At 41.6% G+C, this 15,056-nt stretch overlaps 1 protein-coding gene across 1 annotated transcript in view; it reads right to left on the bottom strand.

Moving 5' to 3' along the window:
- The window catches only part of ahdc1 (AT-hook DNA binding motif containing 1), a 187,876-nt gene that overhangs the window by 7,802 nt on the left and 165,018 nt on the right, over positions 1 to 15,056 (bottom strand). The window contains exons 5-6 of the mRNA XM_087976686.1: positions 3,103 to 3,197; positions 510 to 804 (exon numbers count right to left, since the gene is read on the bottom strand). The gene's annotated coding sequence lies outside the window, so the exon portion shown is untranslated. The remainder of the gene's footprint in view (positions 1 to 509; positions 805 to 3,102; positions 3,198 to 15,056) is intronic.

Here is a 15,056-nt window from a genome sequence, read left to right as displayed (position 1 = left end):
GGCAACACAAATCAGATTCTACCATCATTAAACAATCGATATGTTATACAATGGCTGGGCTAATCAGACCATTATCCAGAAACTCTAGTCTCAACACTGCATCATCAGCATTACAGTAATAAACTATAAATACTGTGTAAAAGAAAGATCAATTAAAAATGCCCACAAGATATTTCAACACAAGGGTAACATGCTATTAACTCCAAGTGCATATTCTATACAACAGAGAGATACAGAAATTACGTTAAACTTTCATGTTCCTTCTCCTCTTTGCCACATTCCCCTACTGTCTCTCCCAGATTCCGTCTCTCTGCTCTCTCACCCACATTCCCTCCATACCACATGAAATATTCCTTTATTTTCCAACTTGTGCAACACTGATGATCCATCCAACCATCTGTCTTTTCCAGGAAGTCAAGATCTTGTTAAAGTTTGTTTTGCATTAGTTTATTTCATAAAGAATTCAAAAAATAGAAAGACAAAATTGATCTGACCATTTGGATACAAACCGCTTGTGTAAAGTATAGGTGTATTATGAAAAGAGTGTTGTGCCTGAAGCAGCAGTCCATCCCTACAGTTGGCCTGCTCAGTAGGAGGCATTCTGCTCTGATTCCTGAAGAAGGGGTTTATGCCCGAAACGTCAATTCTCCTGTTCCTTTGATGCTGCCTGACCTGCTGCGCTTTTCCAGCAACACATTTTTAAGTTCTGATCTCCAGCATCTGCAGTCCTCACTTTCTCCTAGGCATTCTGCTCTGGACAGACACATTAGTTTGTACATGATGTCATCAATGAACCTGTGGAGGCTGAAACAAAAACTCCAGTCAGCGAAAACACAGCAATCCGGGCACACTGTAAACCTTCAGCATTATCGGTGCTAATTTTGACTCCCAGCCAGCATTCTTGTTTAAGTAGTGCAATCATTTTGTTTGTAGCAGTTGTGACCAAATTCACTTTGACAAGCTGCTGACGCTTTCTCTGATGCGGTTTCACCTATTACATAATTGTAAGAAAATGTGGACTACAATTTCTTGATTGTGTTATTTAATTTGCAGTAAAAAGTCCAATTGGCATGTATAATAACTCTGAAAGCCTGGCTGGGAAGGAAAATAAATTAACATTGAACACTAAGGGGGGCACGGTGGCTCAGTGGTTAGCACTGCTGCCTCACAACGCCAGGGGCCTGGGTTCAGTTCCACCCTCAGGCGACTGTCTGTGTGGAGTTTGCACATTCTCCAGGTGTCTGTGCGAGTAACCTCCAGGTGCTCTGGTTTCCTCCCGTGATCCAAAGGTGTACAGGCTTAGGTGAATTGGCCAAGTTAAATTGCCATAGTGTTCAGCGATATGTAGGTTAGGTGCATTAGTCAGGGGTAAATTTAGGGGAATGAGTTTGGGCGGGAGACTCTCCGGAGGGTTGGTGTGGACATGTAGGGCTGAAGAGCTTGTTTCCACACTGTAGGGATTATGAAACCAAAATAGAGACACCAGTCGGGGACAGCTGCTTAGACCCATCTGCAGGTCTGCTTTATAAATTGTAGCATTTTGCCTTATTTCATGAGGCTTTGGAAAAATAGAAACAGAAGTAGGGTCGCTTGACCTGAAAATAATAACTCTGCTTTCTCTCCACAGATGCTGCCAGACTGTTGAGTTTCTCCAGCAATTTCTGTTTTTGTTTTACCTTTCACCTTGTTAGATTGCAGAGCACCTTCTCCATGGCTAAGTTAATGATCTGCAGCTTGAATTACATTCAATTGTCAGGGAGGAAGTTTGTGCCTGGATTCACTTCAGCCTGAATAGCTGTCTTCTGGCCCTTGGTGGGAGACACAGCCAGAAAATCCCAACCTACAGGCTGCTCTTGAAGAAGATGAAAGCCAAGGCTGGGAGTTTGTGTATCCCCCAGGACCGTCACAAGCTTTTAAACTCAGGTCCATTCTCAATGTCATGTCAGATTACAGCTGTACTTGATGCTGCTGCTTTGGGATGAGTGTGTGACTATATTTAGCTGAGAAGGGATATTCAGACGGAGAGTGGGGCTGAGGATCAATGGGGGAGCAATGAGAATCCTGATATATTGGTGTATATCGGCCTGCACTTGAACAAGCTTCCACTGTCCTGACCAAAAACAAACAAACAGCCAAAGAATAATTCAATAATCTGGCACATTAGTTCAGTGTCCAGTGGGTGAACCAATCACAATTCTGTAATGTTGTTTTGGATTTTGCTTCCAAAACGATGTCCTTCCCTTTTACTTAGAAGCAGTTTTATTAATGACTGTTGCAATTCATAGGCTGAAAAGTGAATTTTAAATACGCAAACTGCAACAGTAAGCGAGATGAATTAATAGAAACAATTATTTCAGAAAGAAAGAGTATATCCCTGATTTGGCAAAGAAAAATAGATTCATAATTAGGATACGTAGTTTAATAATTAATGCATTAAATAATTAAACAATTTATTGTTTTAAAGGCTTCAGAAGATTTCATTTTATGATATTTGAATTCTTTTTTACATGCCTCTAAATATTCCATTTAGTTTCAAATGTAAGAAATGCAGCTTTTACAATTATTATTAGCAAGAAGATGATGATTTAAGATAACTTGTGTAAATGTGTCTGGGGTAAAAGTTCTTTACCCAAGCCCTTCAATTCTGCAGGGCATTCAAATTGGTCAAGATAAAAACATTAGATTCTAAAACTTTGTGCACCAATAAGAAAGATGGACATTCAGTTTATCCACAATCACTATGAAATTTATGAAGACATTTCATGACTGCATTTTTTTGAATGGAACATTTCAGGACATTAGGTATACGTCACATGTCAAACTTATTCTAGTTTTTAAAAAGTTGTTTTTATAAGTTACCATAACTTTGACTAGTTTTTTGTGATGAAATTTAAAAACATGTCATTCTCCTTTCATAGAAATTGACTTTTTTCTCACAAAGAATCTCTGATCAGTCAATGCTTTGATACGAACTGGATGATAAGTAACTTGGGTGTAAAACAGCCACTTCAGGACTGTCATCCAAATTCTTGAATGAATCTATATTCTACAAATGTACAAGCTGCCCAGAGTCAAATGAAAAAAGAAATCCATGATACTTACGTTTCTCCAATGACAGAGGTGCCGCCTGTGATCTTTCTTTCCTTGCAGTGTAATAGTTCAACTTGATGCTTCTCTGGCACAGAACAGCAGGAATCCTATTGGAAAAAGAAACCTCCAGAACACAGAGACATTGTCACATAAACAAAACTAAATGTCATTTTCACTTTAAAAATGGAAAGCCTACATTTTGAAAGGTGGCACGTTTCCAAGATGAGGAACTCAAATCCTACAATCTCTGAAGGTAACAGGCTAAGAACAATAAATGTATTTGAAAAAACACTTATATCTAAAGATGTGCAATTCATCATTTCTTTTGTTTTCAATAAAACATAGGTGGCCTATATAAATGATTGTTTCTGGTGGAAAATCTGGACCAGTTTGACTTGAATGATGAGGTAATGTTAGTACTGCAATGCCAAATTGTTGAACAATGAAGTTGTAACAACAATTCTGAATGAATGTGTGCAAATTGATGCATATTGTCAACACAGATACTCACTGCATCTTTGATGGTGCCCCAAAAGAATGATTTCTGACTTTATTGGGCAACATAATCCATTAACACATGTGTCTAACTGCCTGTTTCAAAATGTGAGGGGCTGAGAGCTTGGGAGAAATCCTACAATTATTCATCAGTTTAATAGTCAGTGACATTCGAATCACCCACTCATTGTTGTTATGAAACTTATCAAAAGTGTCCTTAAAATCCACGTGTATAATAATCGGTGCTATTTTTGTGTTCTTGCTGTGATATTTTTGAAAATTGCTGAATCCTTCCAGAACCAAAAACAGACTTTTTTAAAAAAAAAGAATTTTGAGAGGGTTTTGTCCACTAGAATGGCCAAAATCAGGTGATACAAAATAAAAGAAAATACAAAATTAGCAGCTAAGTGATATCTGTTTTAAGACAATCATATTTCAACTTAAAGGGAATGGAAAAGAGAAACCAGTAATTTATTGCAACAGGCTGCAGTGTGATTTTTTTCTGTTTATCCATCAAACTAATTAGACCTCTGTACGTCGTGAACTGCTGTCACAAAAGGGAAGGAGGAAATCGAGGGAAAGGAGATAGGGAGAAAGAGGGATAACAAAATAAGGAGGAAGAGAACTGTCAGGCATGATTTATTCCATGCAGACTTTGTGGATGATTTTCTTTTGCTTTTGTGAGTCAGGCAACATCACACAGGGGACTGCAGTGCTCATAGCAACAGCAGGAAGGCTGGTTTCCTTGGCAGTGCACAACACAATTCACTGCATTCTTACAAGTCAGACAGGGTTGGAGGTCATTTCACTGCCTGTACTATTTAATGCAGTCTCAAAACGATGTAACATTCAACCATTCTGCATTGCATCATAAGAGTCTTTAATTAAAGTGCTGGTAAAAGAAGAGTAACATGACCTATGTGTTTGCACATTGCAAAGGAACCACAGCTGAACAGCCATTATCAAACAGGATTGTACTGAATCACTAAAATTGAAGATATAGATTTGTGCCAATGATATATTGTGGATATAACATCAACAAACCCCTCAGCGCTGGTTCTGTACATTTTTTGCAACAACACAACAGGGTGCTGCTTATGCCATTGTATCTCCACCGATTCCAGAGCACTTGACCTCAATGCACCAGTTGCACCCTGTCTACAGTTAGGCCTGAACTTAGTGCAGAGAAACAAGGAACTGCAAATACTGGAATTCTGAAACAAAGACAGAAAATGCTGGAGAAACTCAGCAGGTCTGGCATCATCTGTGGAGAGAGAAACAGTTAACATTTTGGGTCCAGTGACTCTTCTTTCACCAGACCTGAAACATTAACTCTGTTTCTCTCTCCACAGACGCTGTCAGACCTGTTGAGTTTCCCCAGCACTTTCTGTCTTCGCTTTTGAATTTAATACAGCCTCATATGACAGGACGTATGGTGGCCAGGCCCGTGTCATCATGGGGGAGGATTCCATATTGGTCAGCCAGGGGCACTGGAGCCCCCTCTGATTACTGACAGATGGAAGGGACTGGTGAGCGACTCCCAGTCTCCGACGCAATGGAGACCTAACAGCCTTGACCCACTTCAAATTGGTGCTGGGCTCAGGGATTAAATGGGAGGTTTCTCACACTCTCAGAAACTCACCCAGCAAACCAATCCCCAGATGGGTGTAGGAATCTCTCACGGGCAGGAAATCTGACACTGGACTGGGGGACTGGGACTGGTACATGAAGGCGGGCAACTGTGCTCTTGCCTCCACGCTCAGTACCCGACTCCTGCCTTCACATCTCTGGCCCATTGTCCCACAGAGATCCTGGGTCTCTAGTGGACACAGGCGAGCTCACACGGTCAGCTTTCAGCATCTTGACTTCTATTGGCTGGGGCACCAATCAGAGGGAAGGAGATGATTTTGTCAGGGTTTCCTCACAGGCTGAGGTGAACTGACTGTGATTTTCCCAGTTGCTCCCTGATGGGTGTGATTGCTATCATCCTAACAGACTTGAGCTTCAGTGTCTCCCTGTGATGTCCATCGGACTGGGGTTTTGGACGAGTTGCTAGGTGTAGATCGGAACAGAGAGAGACCGAGGCAGGTCACTAAATTCACAGGAAAGAACTGTAAGGAAAGTCTGAAAAACTTTGGGTTATCAACTTGATCTCATAAACCTTTTATGAGGTAATAAACGTTATGGAAAGGTAAATCAAGGGCAATAATCAAATGGTACTCGCTGCAGCATAACCTCACATTAACAACACAAATCTGGAAATGTGCAGCAGAGAGGAGGCCTTCAGCCCACCATGCCAGTACCAAGCTTCTGGCAGAGCTTTCCAATTCATGTCCTACACTTCACCACAGCCCTGGAATAAGTTTCATTTTCAAATATTTATCCATTTTCTTTCGAAACTTTTAATTAAATCTACTCCCACCGCCTTTCCAAGCAATACACTTCTGATGGTAACATCTCTCTGTGTAATCAAACGTTTCTGCAGCCTCTGGGGTTGAGAAACATATCAGCCATGATTGATGGGCCAAATGGCCTAATTCTACTTCCAGATCTTAGGGTTAACCTTTATTCCTTTTGCCAATTATCTTAATATTGTTGCCTCTAATTACCAATCCTTCTGTCAGTTGAAACAGTTTTTCCTTGTTTACTCTTAAAATTCTACAAGATCTTTAACAGTTATTAAACCTCCCTTTCATCTTCCCCATTCAAAGGAGAACAAGCTAGTTTTCGTTTGTTCCGCCAAGTAACTTACCTGCTCGTCAAATTTCTCTCTTCCTTTCAATTCACTAAAATCTCTTCTTTCAAAACTCTGCTTGTCCAAGGTGTGATGGGCATAAACGTAACAAATTCAACCGGGCTAAACCAATGCTTCATGAAGATTTAGCTTACATTTTCTGACTTTGTACACTATTTAAAAAGTTAAAGGGCTTGCATGCCTTTTTAACAGGCAGGAGGCTGGAAGGACACAGCAAACCAGGCAGTACCAGGAGGTGCAGAAGTCATCGTTTCAGGTGTAGCCCTTCTTCAGGACTCGGAGTGGGTGTAGGGGCAGCAGAAGATGAAGTGGAGATGTGGGGTTGGGTGACGAGGTGGGGCTAACAGCCTTCTCAACCAGTCCTGCACCTACACAAACTGTTTGATGTACAGCCCCAGGTTCCTGTTCTTACAACCTCCTTCAAAAATGCACTCATTAGATTATACTGCCACGCCCCAGCTTTTCCACTGAACTGAACGAGGTGGCAGCTTACTTTCATCCTGAATTAATTTGCAGGATCTGTACCTACAGGGTTAGTGGGTAAAGTGGGATGCAATCTTTCATTCAGGCCGTCCTTTTGGACTGGGGTGAGTAGCTCTGTACCTGAAACAGAAATTGCTGGAAAAGCTCAGCAGGTCTGGTAGCATCTATAGAATCCCTACAGTGTGGAAACAGGCCCTTCAGCCCAACAGGTCCACACTGACCCTCTGAACACTAACCCATCCATTCCCCTTTCCTATTACTCTACATTTACTCCTGACTAATATACCTAACCTACACATCCCTGAACACTATGGGCAATTTAGCATGGCCAACTCACCTGACCTGCACATCTTTGTGATTGTGGAAGGAAACCGGAGCACCCGAAGGAAACTCCACGCAGACACGGGGAGAATGTGCAAACTCCACAAAGACAATCACCCGAGGCTGGAATCAAACCTGGGACCCTGGCGCTGTGAGGCAGCAGTGCTAACCACTGAGCCACAATGCCACCTGTGGACAGAAATCAGAATGAACACTTTGGGTTGAGTGACTCTTCCTCAGAACTGATGGTAGCTTGGAAAATGTCAATTTATATGCAGAAGATCGGGTGGGGCAGGGGGTTAAGGTGGGGATAAAGCTCAAAGAGAGAGAAGAGCAGTTGGATTCTCTGCCTGACCTTGGAGGTTCCTCACAATTTCACTCATTGCGACAATAACTTGCCATTAATAAGACCGATCTGGAAATGTGCAGCAGAGAGGAGGCCATTCAGCCCACCATGCCTGTGCCAGCTGTCTGGATCCAGAGGATAAAGGCAGTCACCTCCTGAAGCCGTTAACTATCAACAAATGTCACTAGATCACACTTTATTCAAGATCAAAAGGCATTATTTCTCCACCAAATGCTTATCCCAACTGGATGGTTTTCTTTCACATTCTTATTTCTATTTTGCTTGAAAAAAATGTCTGTTTTTATAAAAGCAAAATGCTGGCAATTTGAAATAAAGGCAGAAAGTATTGAAGACCCTCAACAGGTCCACAGTGTCTATGGGGAGAGGAACAGAGTTCTGAAGCAATAGTCATGTCAGTCTGTTTCTCTATCCAGAGGCTGCTAAACCTGAGCAGTTTCCCCAAGATGTTTGGATTTTATTTTAAACAGCTTTTCTTTTTGCAATTTCTCCTTTTTTTTCTGTAAGGCTCTAATTATAACTTATTTCTTGTTATATATCTTCATTTGGGACAACTACAAGATGATGAGATGGTGCGATTGTGGTAATATCGCTGGATCATTCATCCAGATCCCTAGAATCAGGCTCTGGGAAAATGGGCCTCAACGCATAGTCAATGGTAATATTTGAATTTCGTACATTCAATGTAATAAAAACCTATCTGATTCACTAATGTCTTTCAGAGAAGGAAACTGCCTTCTTTACGTGAGCTAAACTTTGCATGACTCCAGACGCACTATAACATGCCTTTAGTTACTTGCTTGTCAATTTCTCTCTTCCTTTCAATTCACTGAAATCTCCTCTTTCAAAACTCTGCATGTCCAAGGTGTGATGGGCATAAACATAAAAGTTCAACTGGGCTTTTCATGAAGATTTAGCTTAAATTTACCCTTTCCTGCCCCGTGAAATGATCTAGCAAGCCACTCAAGGGCAATTAAGGATGGATAACAAATTCTGACCCAGGCACTGATACCCAGATTCCATGAAAGAATGTTAAAAAAATGATCAGCCAGTTTGAGAAACATCAGTAATAGTGGAAGGTCTACATACTCCCCCAGGGCTTTGAAAACCAGACTGAAGGCTGGTAAGTTCTAAATGTAGAACCACACTAAGATTCACAGCTCCATTACCGTCTCTAAAGTCTCACCTCAGCACGGTGGCACAGTGGTTAGCACTGCTGCCTCACAGCGTCAGAGACCCGGGTTCAATTCCCGCCTCAGGCGACTGACTGTGTGGAGTTTGCACGTTCTCCCCGTGTCTGCGTGTGTTTCCTCCGGGTGCTCCGGTTTCCTCCCACAGTCCAAAGATGTGCAGGGTCAGGTGAATTGGCCATACTAAATTGCCTGTAGTGTTAGGTAAGGGGTAAATGTAGGGGTATGGGTGGGTTTCGCTTCGGCGGGTCGGTGTGGACTTGTTGGGCCGAAGGGCCTGTTTCCGCACTGTAATCTAATCTAATCTAATCTAAGCTCCTTTGATCAACTGCAACCTCACCATCTTTGGGATTTATTCATGCCACGAATGGGTGGGTCAAAGGCAGGGACAGTCTGCACAACAGATTTCAAAGTATTTAACTCCTTGACTGATCCTACCCTGCCAACTTTATTTTAAAATCTTTAAAAATTCCTCTCAATTACTCTAAAAGTCTTCCCATCCACACTGCAAGCTTCCCCTCACAGTGATTGAGATGTAGAATGAACTTCAATGTCGGGGAAGGGGAAGCAGAATTACTGGAATTATTTTTAAATACTAGTTGGAATTTGCAATGGGAAACTGAGAAAGATTTTCTTGCACTGAAATGGATGTAGAGAAGTTCCCTTTCTGTACCTTGTGATTTGATTTATTGGAAAGACGGAGAAAAAACATCAATGCAGTCTAATTAGAGAAAATTATATCTCATGCATGAAGGCATAGTCCATAGTTTTTAAACTTTTGATAAGGCCATTCCTAGTTTTCCAATTCAGAAATCAGTTGCAGATACAATAAATGTGCATGAGTAAACCTTTCAGCACCCATAAAATAAAGGCGCATTCAGAAAAGGGGGCCTGTAAATTATACAACAAAATTATCTTAGGAATCAAAATCTCCAAATATCATCACCAATCCTACACCTTAAAAAAATTTGTTAATAAGGTAGGTGAATTTATTGACATAGATGTCGCAAGTCCATGTTAAATGGGCAAAGGCCATTCCTGTTCAAATGTCTTCAAGGTAGTGCCTTTACCTACCAATAGATGTCACCAGTGCACATTTTAATCTAGATCAATAAACATCTCAATACAAATGCTAATCAGAAACAAATCCAAAGGGCTTCTTTCATAATGCAAATTTTAATTTTGCAAACAATCTCTCTTTACTCTTTTTACATTTCACATCCTCCTGCAATTGTCCCGGCTACACATTTTCAACAGGACAGAGTACATGTTAACATCTTCCAACTGCAAAATGATCAACATTGGTTCCTCTTAGGGGAATCGAAAATTTCTTCCCTTTCCCAACCAAAGACATATAAAAACTTGCTTTACCTCTGAATTTCAATCATGGCACCTCACTAAGAACTAATTAAACCCTGTGATTGAGTAGTAGGATCCCTGTGGCAAACTGATAATCGGGTAGCCCACATTCCAACACTCGAGCATTACTTCAGTTTAAACTTGATTTCTTAGATGACATTTCATATATTTGCTCATTCAGCTGCTGTTTACATTATCCATAAACTGTTCTGTGGAATGTATTGTTACACAGTTCAGCTGCTTGACCAGCCCTTTCAGATGACAGGTTCTGTTTTTCACATTATACTTACAGGTAAATAATATTCCCAGAAAGGGTTCCATTTTCTTACAACTAAGTAAATATTAAATCATTAACACTATTTACTCTCTCTCTCTGTCTTTCTCTCTCTATATATATTAGGACAAGGAAAGTGAATGTACTATCACCAGGACTGCAGATGACCCAAATGTAGATGGCAAGTGATGAATATGACACATCGAGTCTACAGAGGGTGACAGACACGTTGAATGAGTAAGAAAAAATGGGGCAGATGAAATATAATGAAAGAAAATCTGACAATGAGCACTTTGGCAGGGGTAGAAGAGCTGTGTTTTAATTAAATTGAGAAATAAAGCAAAAAGCCACCGTACGTAGAGATTTGCAGCCCCTTGTGCATTAATTATTAGAAGCTAGCATCCATGTTCAGTGGTTAATAGGGAAAGCTAATGGAATACTGGCTTTTATTTCAAAGGGGATAGAGTATAAAACCTATCGAAGATACTAGTTAGACCACAGTTGGAATACTGTGAACTGGAATACTGGTCCCATTATGTAAGGAAAGATATCCTGGCATTGAAGGCAACTGAAGGAAAGTTAATTAGATTGATCCAAGGTATGGAGGGATTGTCTTATGAGGAGAGGTTGAGTTGGCTGGGCCTGTACTCATTGAGTTTAGAAGAATGAGAAGTGACCTTATTGAAACATATAGGATTTTCAGTGGACTTGACAAGGGAGATGTGGTAAGGTTCTGAAAGTGGGTCATTGGACCCAAAACGTTAACTCGGCTTTCTCTCCACAGATGTAGCCAGACCCACTGAGTTCTTCCAGCAATTTCTGTTTTGTTTCTGATTTCCAGCATCTGCAGGTTTTTGTTATATTTTGTTGTGGAAAGGTAGCTTCCTTTTGGAGGAGAGCTTAGGACCAGAATAAGGAGTTGCCCCATTAGGACAGAGATAAGGAGGAATTTCTTCTCTGAGAGGATAGTGAATCTGTGGAATTCTTTACGGCAGAGAGCTGTCAAGACTGGGTCAGTAAGTATATGCAAGACTGAAATATCAGATTTTAATCAGTAAGGGAATCAATGGTTATGGGGAAAATGCAGGTAAGTGGGGTTGAGGATTCAGATCAGTCATGATCTCACTGAATAGCAGAAGACTCGATGGGCTTAATAACCTACTTCGAGTCATACATCGAGATCACGGAGTCTGGACGAACCAATCTAGAGTCATACAGCATGGACACAGACCCTTTGTCCAACTTGTCTGTGCTGACCACATATCCTAAATTAATCTAGTCCCATTTGCCAGCATTTGGCCTATATCCTTCTAGACCCTTCCTATTCATATACCCATCCAGATGCCTTTTAAATGTCATAATTGTTCCCGCCTCCACTACCTCCTCTGTTCCATACACACACCAACCTCTGTGTGAAAACTGGTCCTCATTCCCTTTTTAAGTCATTCCCTCCTCACCTTAAAACTTTACACTCGAGGTTTGGACTCCCCTACCTTGGGAGAAAGACCTTGGCTATTTGCCCTAGCCCCATGGCCCTCATGATTTTGTAAACCTCTATAAGGTCACCCCTCAGCCTCCAATATTCCAGGGAAAACAGCCCCTGCCTATTCAGCCTCTCCATGTAACTCAAACCCTCCGATCCTGGCAACATAGCATCATAGAGATGTATAGCATGGAAACAGATCCTTCGGTCCAACTTGTCCATGCCAACCAGATATCCCAAATTAATGTAGTTACATTTGCCAGCATTGGCCCATATCCCTCTAAACCTTTTCTACTCATATACCCATCAAGACGCCTTTTAAATGTTGTAATTGTACGAACTGCCACCACTTCTTCTGGCAGCTCATTCCATGCATGCATGAAAAAGTTGCCTCTTAGGTTCCTTTTAAATTTTCCCCTAAACTTATGCCTTCTCGTTCTGGACTCCCCCACACCAGGGAAAAGACCTTGTCTATTTATCCTATTAATGCCTCTCATAATTTTATAATCCTCTATAAGGTCACCCCTCAGTCTCCGACACTCCAGGGAAAAACGCCCCAGTCTATTCACCCTTTCACGTTTCACAACATCCTTCCTTCAGGAGAGAGACCAGATTGCACACAATATTCCAAACGTGGCCTAACCAATGTCCTGTACAGCCGCAACATGACCTCTCAACTCCTGTACTCAATACTCTGACCAATAAAGGAAAGTATACAAAACGCTTTCTTCACTATCCAGTCTACCTGTGACTCCACTTTAAAGGAACTATGAACCTGCACTCAAAGGTCTCATGGTTCAGCAACACTGCCCAGGACCTGATCATTAAGTGTATAAGTCCTGCTCTGATTTGCCTTTCCAAAACGCAGCGCCTCACATTTATCTAAATTAAACTCCAACTCTCAGCCCATTGGCCCATCTGATCAAGATCCTGTTGTGATCTGAGGTAACCTTCTATGCTGTCCACTACACCTCCAATTTTGGTGTCATCTGCAAACTTACTAACCATAACTCTTATGCTCACATCCAAATCATTTATATAAATGATGAAAAGTAGTGGACCCAGCACCAATCCATGTGGCACTCCACTGGTCACAGGCCTCCAGTCTGAAAAGCAATCTTCCACCACCACCCTTCTAGCCAGTTCTGTATCCAAACAGCTAGTTCTCTCTGTATTCCAGGAGATATAACCTTGTGAACCAGTCTCCCATGAGGAACCTTGTCTAACACCTTACTGAAGTCAATATAGATCACATCTACCACTCTGCCCTCATCAATCCTCTTTGTTACCTCTTCAAAAAAATCAATCAAGTTCGTGAGATATGATTTCCCACGCACAAAGCCATATTGACTATCCCTAATCAGTCCTTGCCTTTCCAAATGCATGTACATCCTGTCCCTCAGGATTCCCTCCAACAACTTGCCTACCACTGATGTCAGTGTCATTGGTTATAGTTCCCTGGCTTGTCCTTACCACCCTTCTTAAACAGTGGCACCACGTTAGCCAACCTCCAGTCTTCCGGCACCTCACCTGTGACTATCGATGATACAAATATCTCAGCATGAGGCCCAGCAATCACTTCCCTAGCTTCCCACAGAGTTCTAGGGTATACCTGATCAGGTCCTGGGGATTTATCCACTTTTATGTGTTTCAAGACATCCAGTACCTTCTCCTCTGTAATATTTTTCAAAATGTCACCATCTATTACCCCACATTCTATATTTTCCATGTTCTTCTCCACAGTATACACAAATGCAAAATACTTGTTTAGTATCTCCCCTATCTACTGTGGTTCCACACAAAGGCAGCCTTGCTGATCTTTGAGGAGCCCTATTCTCTCCCTAGTTACTCTTTTGTCCTTAGTATATTTATAAAATCCCTTTGGATTCTTCTTAACCCTTTTTGCTGGTGTGTTGGCCATAGGAAATGCAATGTTCCAGGGAAAAGGGTAGGGGGATGGGTCTTGGTCAGATGCTGTTCAATGTGGACTTGTTGGGCTGAATGACCTGTTTGCACACTATAGGGATTTGATGGATCCCTCTGGATTCCTTGTGTCCTGTCAGTACTCCCTTGTCTCGTTATTTCTTCGAAAGTTGTCATCACATTCTTTTTTAGGATTAACTTCTATGCGCCACTGATCTGTCCATCTGATTTGTGTCTTCCTGTAATTAAGAGCTTCTGTCTCATCCAGCAAATATTTGTGTCATCTGCAAACTTACTCATCATCTCCCCACATTCTCATAGGATAGGCACCAACACTTCCTCCACCATAATCCCCAACACCAGTGCCCCACTAGGCTGCGTACTCAGCACCCAACGGTACTCCTTATACACCCATGACTGAATTCCGCTTTAACTCTGTTCACATGTTTGCTGATGACACCATTGTTGGAGGTCAGATTTCACACAACGACGAAACAAAAAACAGGAAAGAGACTGAGTGCTTAACAGCTGGGTGTACAGACAACAATCTCTCTGTCAACATTAGCAAAATAAAGGAGCTGGTCATTGACTTCAGGATGTGGAGTGGAGCGCACACCCCTGTTTGTATCAATGGAGCTGAGGTAGAGGTGGTTGAGAGTTTCAAGTTCTTGGGAGCTGGCAATCTGTCCTGGTTCACCCACATTGATGCTGTGGTCAAGAAAGCACAACAATGTCTCTCTTTCCTCAGGAGACTCAGGTAATTCAGCATGTCCACAAAAGATACTTACCAATTTTTGTAGATGCATCACACAAAACATCCTACCTGGGTGCATCACAGCGTAGTTTGGCAACTGTTCCTCTCAAGGCTACAAGAAACTAAAGAGAGTTGTGAACGCAGCCCAATCCATCACAGAAACCAGCCTTCCATCCATTGACTCTGTCTGTACTTGTTGCTGCCTCGGGAAAGCAGCCGACATCATCAAAGACCCCTCCCAACCCGGTTCGACTCTCTTCCACCCTCTTTCATCAGGCAGAAAATATACAAGGTTGAAAACAGATAAGAATAGTTTCAAGAGCTGCTTCTTCCACATTAACAGACTTTTGACCAGACCTCTCAAATGTTAATTCTGATCTCTCTCTCTCTCTCTGCAGCTGTAATACTGTATCCTGAACTCTGTTGTTACCCTGATGCACTTTGTATGGTATGATCTGCCTGTATAGCACACAAGACAACACTTTTCACTGTATGTCGATACATGTCACAACAATAAATCAATCAAGTTACATCATTTATATATAATTATGAACCTTGTGGTATC

The sequence above is a fragment of the Chiloscyllium plagiosum genome, unplaced genomic scaffold (assembly GCF_037043375.1).
Source record: "Chiloscyllium plagiosum isolate Xiang-an unplaced genomic scaffold, Cpla_swu_hap1 HiC_scaffold_30, whole genome shotgun sequence".
Taxonomy (NCBI): Eukaryota; Metazoa; Chordata; class Chondrichthyes; order Orectolobiformes; family Hemiscylliidae; genus Chiloscyllium; species Chiloscyllium plagiosum.
This window is presented reverse-complemented; position numbering and strand designations above follow the sequence as displayed.